The sequence below is a fragment of the Lynx rufus genome, unplaced genomic scaffold (assembly GCF_022079265.1).
Source record: "Lynx rufus isolate CCGP_SWC_20201006 ecotype Redwood Valley unplaced genomic scaffold, mLynRuf1.p SCAF_2, whole genome shotgun sequence".
Classification (NCBI taxonomy): Eukaryota; Metazoa; Chordata; class Mammalia; order Carnivora; family Felidae; genus Lynx; species Lynx rufus.
The window spans coordinates 115920106-115927112 of record NW_025814834.1 but is presented as its reverse complement, the minus strand read 5'-3'; positions in this window follow the sequence as shown (position 1 = coordinate 115927112).

Below are 7007 nucleotides of genomic sequence, written 5' to 3'. Positions count from 1 at the left end.
CTGTTTTCAAATGGAGAAACTCGTAGGATGTGTTCGTCGCTAGCTTTGGGAACAGACCTGAGCTCAAACCCTTTCCCACCTGACACCATGTATGGACTCTTCAGTTGCACCTGGCCTCTGTTTCGTCATTTGTTTGTTGCGCGTACTGAAAAAAGTGCACCGAAGAACTTTCTCTTTCATTGGGAGTCACGAAGTTAGAAGTTACCTGGAGTTACCTTGTACTTTCCTTAGGAAACTGCCCCGGGCCAGTGGTGTGCTGGCGCTGGCTCATGGGACCAGACTTAAAAATTCAGAGTTTGGCTAGACGATCCTTAAATACTGCCATTATCAAAACTTAAGTTATGTCGCCTTACAATTAAATAATTAAAAAAAATTTTAAAAAAAAAAATTTTTTTTTTCAACGTTTTTTATTTATTTTGGGACAGAGAGAGACAGAGCATGAACGGGGGAGGGGCAGAGAGAGAGGGAGACACAGAATCGGAAACAGGCTCCAGGCTCTGAGCCATCAGCCCAGAGCCTGACGCGGGGCTCGAACTCACGGACCGCGAGATCGTGACCTGGCTGAAGTCGGACGCTTAACCGACTGCGCCACCCAGGCGCCCCTAAAAAAATTTTTTTTAATGTATATTTATTTTTGAGAGGGAGAGACAAGAGTGCAGGCAGGGGAGGGGCCAAGAGAGAGGGAGACCCAGAATCCAAAGCAGGCTCCGGGCTCTAAGCTGTCGGCACAGAGCCTGATTCAGGACTCAAACTCAGGAACTGCGAGATCATAACCTGAGCTGAAGTCAGATGCTCAACCAACTGAGCCACCCAGGCACTCCACTAAATAAATTATTTTTTAAACGAAGGTGTTCGGTACTGAAAACTGTAACTTCCTAATTATTTTACTACTATCTGCTCTTGGGGTTGTTCACCTCTATCCTATTTGTGTGGGGGGAATAGTAGGCACAAATCTCTTAACATCCACTTTCAGTCACATCACCTGGCGGCTTGAAATCCACTGCCTGGGAGTATTCACTCACTGCACATGAGGGCCTCTTCTCTCCCTTTTATTAAACATTTACCAATATACGACAGTCCTCGTACATCCTGAAGTCTTAAGACTCTAAAAGTTACTGGCATAATAGTTATTAAAATTGCTTACCAGCCAGCACATGCTCATTACATAGTGTTTTCCCACCAACACACTTCTGTCACTACTCACATAGTAAAGGTAGAACTCGAGGGACCATTACGGGGAAAGATTTATCAGAGATAAATAAACTTGGCTTTGAGCTTGGCGCTAAGTTGAGAGACCCCTCCCCCATTCTACATTTTTTTGGTGAGCGATTGGTATCTATGACACTAATTTCCCATTATTTCAGTACCCTTTGTTGAAAAGCTCTCCTCATTTAATTGTCTTTGCACTTGGATAAAAAATTGATTATCATATACCTTTGGGTCTATTGCTGGACTCTGTATTCTGTGCCATTGAGCTAGTTAACTTTCTGTGTGTGTGTGTGTGTGTTTTAAGTTTATTTATTTATTTTGAGAGAGAGGAAGAGAGAGATTCCCAAGCAGTTTCCATGTTGTCAGCGCAGAGCCCAACGCGGGCTCCATCCCAGGAACCGTTGAGATCATGACCGGAACTGAAACCAAGCGTTGGACCATTAACGAACTGAGCCACCCAGGTGCCCCAAGCCAGTTCTTTCTCGATGCTAATACCATACTGTGTTTATTTCTGTGGCTTCATAATTAGTCTCAAAATTATTTTGAACTTTGTTCTTTTTCAAAGTTGTTTTGGCTATTCTAGAGATATTTTGCATTTCCATATGAATTTTAGAATCAGCTTGTCAATATCTACAAAAAAAAACCTGCTGTGATTTTGACTTGATGTCTCAGCAAATGAAGTCTTCTTATGAATAGTTGTATTTCATCAGCAGGTCTTCTTATGAACAAAGTTATATCTTCCCATTTATTTAACTCATGTAATTTCTCTCAGCAATGTTTTGTAATGTGGGTCTTGTACATCTTTTGCCATACAGGAATACCTTGTTTTTTTTGTGATTCTCTTTATTGGACTTTGCAGATGTGTTTTTACAGATTGAAGTTTTGTGGCCATCCTACATCGAGCAAGCCTATTGGTGCTTTTAAGATTTTCTCTTTATCACTGTTTTTTGTTTGTTTGTTTGTTTTAGCAAATTGGTTATGATTTGCCTTGATGTAATGTTTTCATATTTCTTGTGTTTGGGGCTCATTGAGATTCTTGGATCTGTGGATTTATAATTTTCATCAAGTTTGGAGAATCGTAAGCTGTTACTTCTTCAAGTATATTTTCAGTTCTCCCCCCTCTTCCCTTCTTTTAAGGACTCCAGATACTTGTATATTAGGCCACTTTACATTGTCTCTCAGCTCATTGATGCTCTCTTTTTCTTTCCAAATCTCATTATTAAAAATCCCTTTTCTTTGTTTTGTTTTCTATAGTTTTTATTGCTATGCCTTCAAGTTCACTAATCTTTTTCCTTCTGACATATTTAATCTGTTAAAATGTTTTAATTTTATTTATTTCTGAGAGAGAGTGAGAGAGCATGCACAGGGGAGGGGCAGAGAGGGAGGGAGACACAGAATCTGAAGCAGGCTCCAGGCTCCGAGCTGTCAGCACAGAGCCCAACAGAGGGCTGGAACTCACGAATCTCGAGATCTTGACCCGAGCCAAAGTCTGTCACTTACCCGACTGAGCCACCCAGGTGCCCCTACATGAGGCACCATTTCCTGGTTAGAAATTTAGGAGTCACCTTTGACCTCTCCTTGTTCCACAACCCCTCTCCCCATCCAGTTAGCATATACTCTTGAGTATATATAGCGTATACTCTTGAGTTTACCTTGTAATCCAGTTATCTTTATCTTTTATTTCTTTGTGTTGTCTGATTGCTGTGGCTAGGACTTCCAGTATTATGTTAACTAACAGTGGTAAGAGTGGACATCCTTGACTTGTTCCTGACCTTAGGGGAAAGAAAGGCTTTCAGTTTTTCCCCATTGTGTATGATGTTCACTGTGATTTTTTTATATAAGGTCTTTATTATGTTGAAGTATATTCCATCTAGACCTGCTCTGTTGAGGGTTTATCATGAATGGGTATCATGGATGGTTGACTATGTTGTACTTAGTCAAATGCTTTTTTTGCATCTACTGAAATGATCATATGGTTTTTATCCTTTCTCTTGTTGATGAATCACATTGATTGATTTACAGATATTGAACCACACTTGCATCCTGGGAATAAATCCTACTTGATTGTTGTGAATGATTTTTTTTAGCGTATTGTTGGATTTGATTTGCTAGTATTTTGTTGAGGATTTTTGCATCAGAGATATTTGGCCTGTACTTCTCTTTTTTGATGATGTCTTTCTCTAGTTTTGGTATCAGGATAATGCTGGGCTCATAGAACAAATTTGGAATGTTTCCTTCCTCATCTATTTTTTGGAATAGTTTGATAAGAATAGATATTAACTCTATTTTCTTTAATTTTTTTACTATTTATTTATTTTGAGAGAGAACATGTGTGCACACACGACCCAGGGGAGGGGCAGAGAGAGAGGAGAGAGCATCCCTGGGCTGATAGCATGGAGCCTGGTTCTGGGCTTGATCCCATGTACTATGAGATCATGACCTGAGCCAAAATCAAGAGTCAGACACTCAACTGACTGAGCCACCCAAGCACACTTTAACTCTTCTTTAAAGGTTTGCTAGAATTCTCCTGTGAAGCCATCTGGTCCTGGACTTTTGTTTCTTGGAAGTTTTTTTTGATTTCTGATTTAATTTCTTTACTAGCTATTGGTCAGTTCAAGTTTTGTTTCTTCTTGATTCAATTGTGGTAGGTTGTGTAATTCTAGGAATTTATCCATTTCTTTTAGGTTGTCCAATTTGTTGGCGTATAATTTTTCATAATATTCTCTTAAAATAGTTTGTCTTTCTGTGGTGTTGGTTATTTCTCTTCTTTCATTAGTTGTCATAGTCTCTGGGTCTAAATTTCTCTCTGGTCTAGTAAGAGAGCAGGACGCAGGATGAAAAGTGAGAATCTTGTCTGGGAAAAGACAACAGCCTGGAATATGTGTCCTTGCCCCATTTTTATTAGGATTGGAAGGCTTACAAACATGGTGATGGACATGCACAAAGAGACAATGAATCAGTGAAAATTAACTCATGGGCATGAGGGAAAAGGGGGTTTTGAAGATATTCAGGATTAGGGGTGTGGGTTAATACAAAACAAAATCTTGGCACCAGGCAGCCGGGCATAGGGTTGTTTACAGTGGACATGAGGCACCACCTCAGTTTATCTTAGCTAGCCTAGGGGATGAGACAGATAGGACACATGACGTCAGAGTTAACAAGACACGTTTCTTTTTTTTTTTTTTTTAATTTTTTTAATGTTTATTTATTTCTGAGACCGAGAGAGACAGAGCATGAGCAGGGGAGGGACAGAGGGAGAGGGAGACACAGAATCAGAAGCAGGCTCCAGGCTCTGAGTTGTCAGCACAGAGCCCGATGTGGGGCTCGAACTCACAGACTGCGAGATCGTGACCTGAGCCGAAGTTGGTCGCTCAACCGACTGAGCCACCCAGGCGCCCCAAGACACCTTTCTTTTGTTAATCATCTCTACTCTGGGCAGCATCACCGCAGCGCAGTGCAGTGGTCTATAGCCCTATTTAACTGTTTACCTAACTTGGTTCTTCCCTCCTGTGAAAGCAGCTTTCTGCTATTGTACTAAATTGGGGATCATTTTCACCTGGAAGGGCTGATCTTGCTTACCTCATATAGCTTTCTATTGGGGGCCCTTGCCCCCCTCTCTCTTCTGGGTGCCCCTCTATATCCTGGGTGCCTTTGCAACCCCCTGCTCTCTCTTGGGGTCTTGAGCGTGTTTACCCAAACTCAGGTGTGAGCATCCTATGGCTTTGTACTTCTTTATGCCTTGTTAACCCATTGGTGTAAGCCCAGGGGATTCCTAAGCTTATTCCCCACAATTAGTGATTTTGTTTGACTTCTCTCTTCCTTTTTTTTTTTTTTTTAATTGATGAGTCTGGCTAGAGGTTTATCAATTTTGTTGATCTTTTCAAAGAACCAGCTTGTGGTTTCATTGAACAGATCTATTTTTTTTTTCAGTTTCTATATCATTTATTTTTGCTCTAATTTTATTATTTCCTTCCTTCTGCTGGTTTTGAGTTTTGTTTCTTGTTTTTCTAGCTCCTTTAGGTATGATTGTGTTGTTTATTTGAGATTTTTCTTGCTTTCTGAAGTAGGCCTGTATTGCTATAAACTTCACTTTTGAAAAAATGTTCATTTAGTTTTGAGAGAGAGAGCATGAGTGTGAGAGGGGGACAGAGGATCTGAAGCAGGCTCTGCACTGACAGCCACAAGCCTGATTCAGGGCTCAAACTCATGAACCATGAGATCATGACCTGAACTGAAGTTGGATGCTCAACTGACTGAGCCACCCAGGAGCCTCTAAACTTCCTTTTAGAATTCCTTTTGCTGCATCCCAAAGATTTGGGACCATTTTTTTGTTTACATTTGTTTCCATGTAATTTTTTATTTCTTTAGTTAAAAAAAATTTTTTTTAATTTATTTTTTAACCATGTCATTTTTTATTTCTTCTTTGATTTCTTGGTTGACCCATTCATTGTTTGCTTAGCATGTTATTTTACCTCCATGTATTTGTGCTCTTTCCAGGTTTTTTTTTCCTGTGGTTCATTTCTAGTTTCATAATGTGGTCAGAAAAGATGGTATGGTATGACTTCAATATTTTTGAATATGTTGAAACTTGTTTTGTGGCCTGATATCTGTGACCTGTGATCTAGTCTGGAGAATGTTCCATGTGCACTCAAAAAGAATGTGTTTTCTGCTGTTTTAGGATGGAATGTTCTGAATATATCTGTTAGATCCATCTGGTCTAATGGGTCATTCAAAACCACTCTTTCCTTGTTGATTTTCTGTTTGCATGATCTGTCCACTGATGTAAGTAGCATGTTAAAATCCCCTGCTATTATTATATTACTATTGATTAGTTCCTTTATGTTTGTTATTAACTGTTTTATGTATTTGGGTGGTTTCATGTTGGGGGCATAAATATTTACAGTTGTTGTATGTATGTATAGTTTGTTGGATGGTCCCCTTTATTATTATATAGTATCCTTTGTCTCTTGTTACAGTTTTGTTTTAACTCTATTTTGTCCAATGTAAATATCGCTATCCTGGCTTTCTTTCGACACATATTTGCGTGAGAAATGTTTTTCCATCCCCTCACTTTCCAGCTGCAGGTGTCTTTGGGTCTGAAATGAGTCTCTTCTGGCAACATATAGATGGGTCTTGTTTTTTTATCCACTCTGTCACCACATGCCTTTTGATTGGGGCATTTAATCCTTTTATATTCAAAGTAATTACTGATAATATGTATTTATTGCCATTTTGTTACTTCTTTTGTGGTTGTTTTTATAGGTTTTCTCTGATAATTTTCTTGCTCTCATGGTCTGCTGGCTTTTTTTAGTCATATACTTGGATTCTTTTCTCCTTATTCTTTGCATATCACTGATTTTTGATTTTTGGTTAACCATTAGGTTTTTGATTTTTGTTTAACCATTTGGTTAACCATCTTCTGCATATAGCTTGCTATATGAAGTTGATGGTTGCTTAAGTTTAAACCCATTCTTTACTCCTTTCCTTTACCTTTACTCCTTAGGTATATGGTGTCATTTACATCCTTTTATTTTGTGAATCCCTTGACTGATTTTTACAAATGTATTTATTTTTACTGCTTTTGTGCTTCCTATTTTTCATCCTCTCACTTATGGTCTTCCTTTCCACTTGGGGATCCCCTTAATATTTCTTGTGGGTCTGGTTTAGTAGTCATGAATTCCTTAAGTTTTTGTTTGTCTGAGAAACTCTTTACCTCTCCTATTCTGAGTGACAGTGTTGCTGGATGAGTATTCTTTGCTGAACCTTTTTCCCTTTCAGCACTTTGAATATATTCTGCC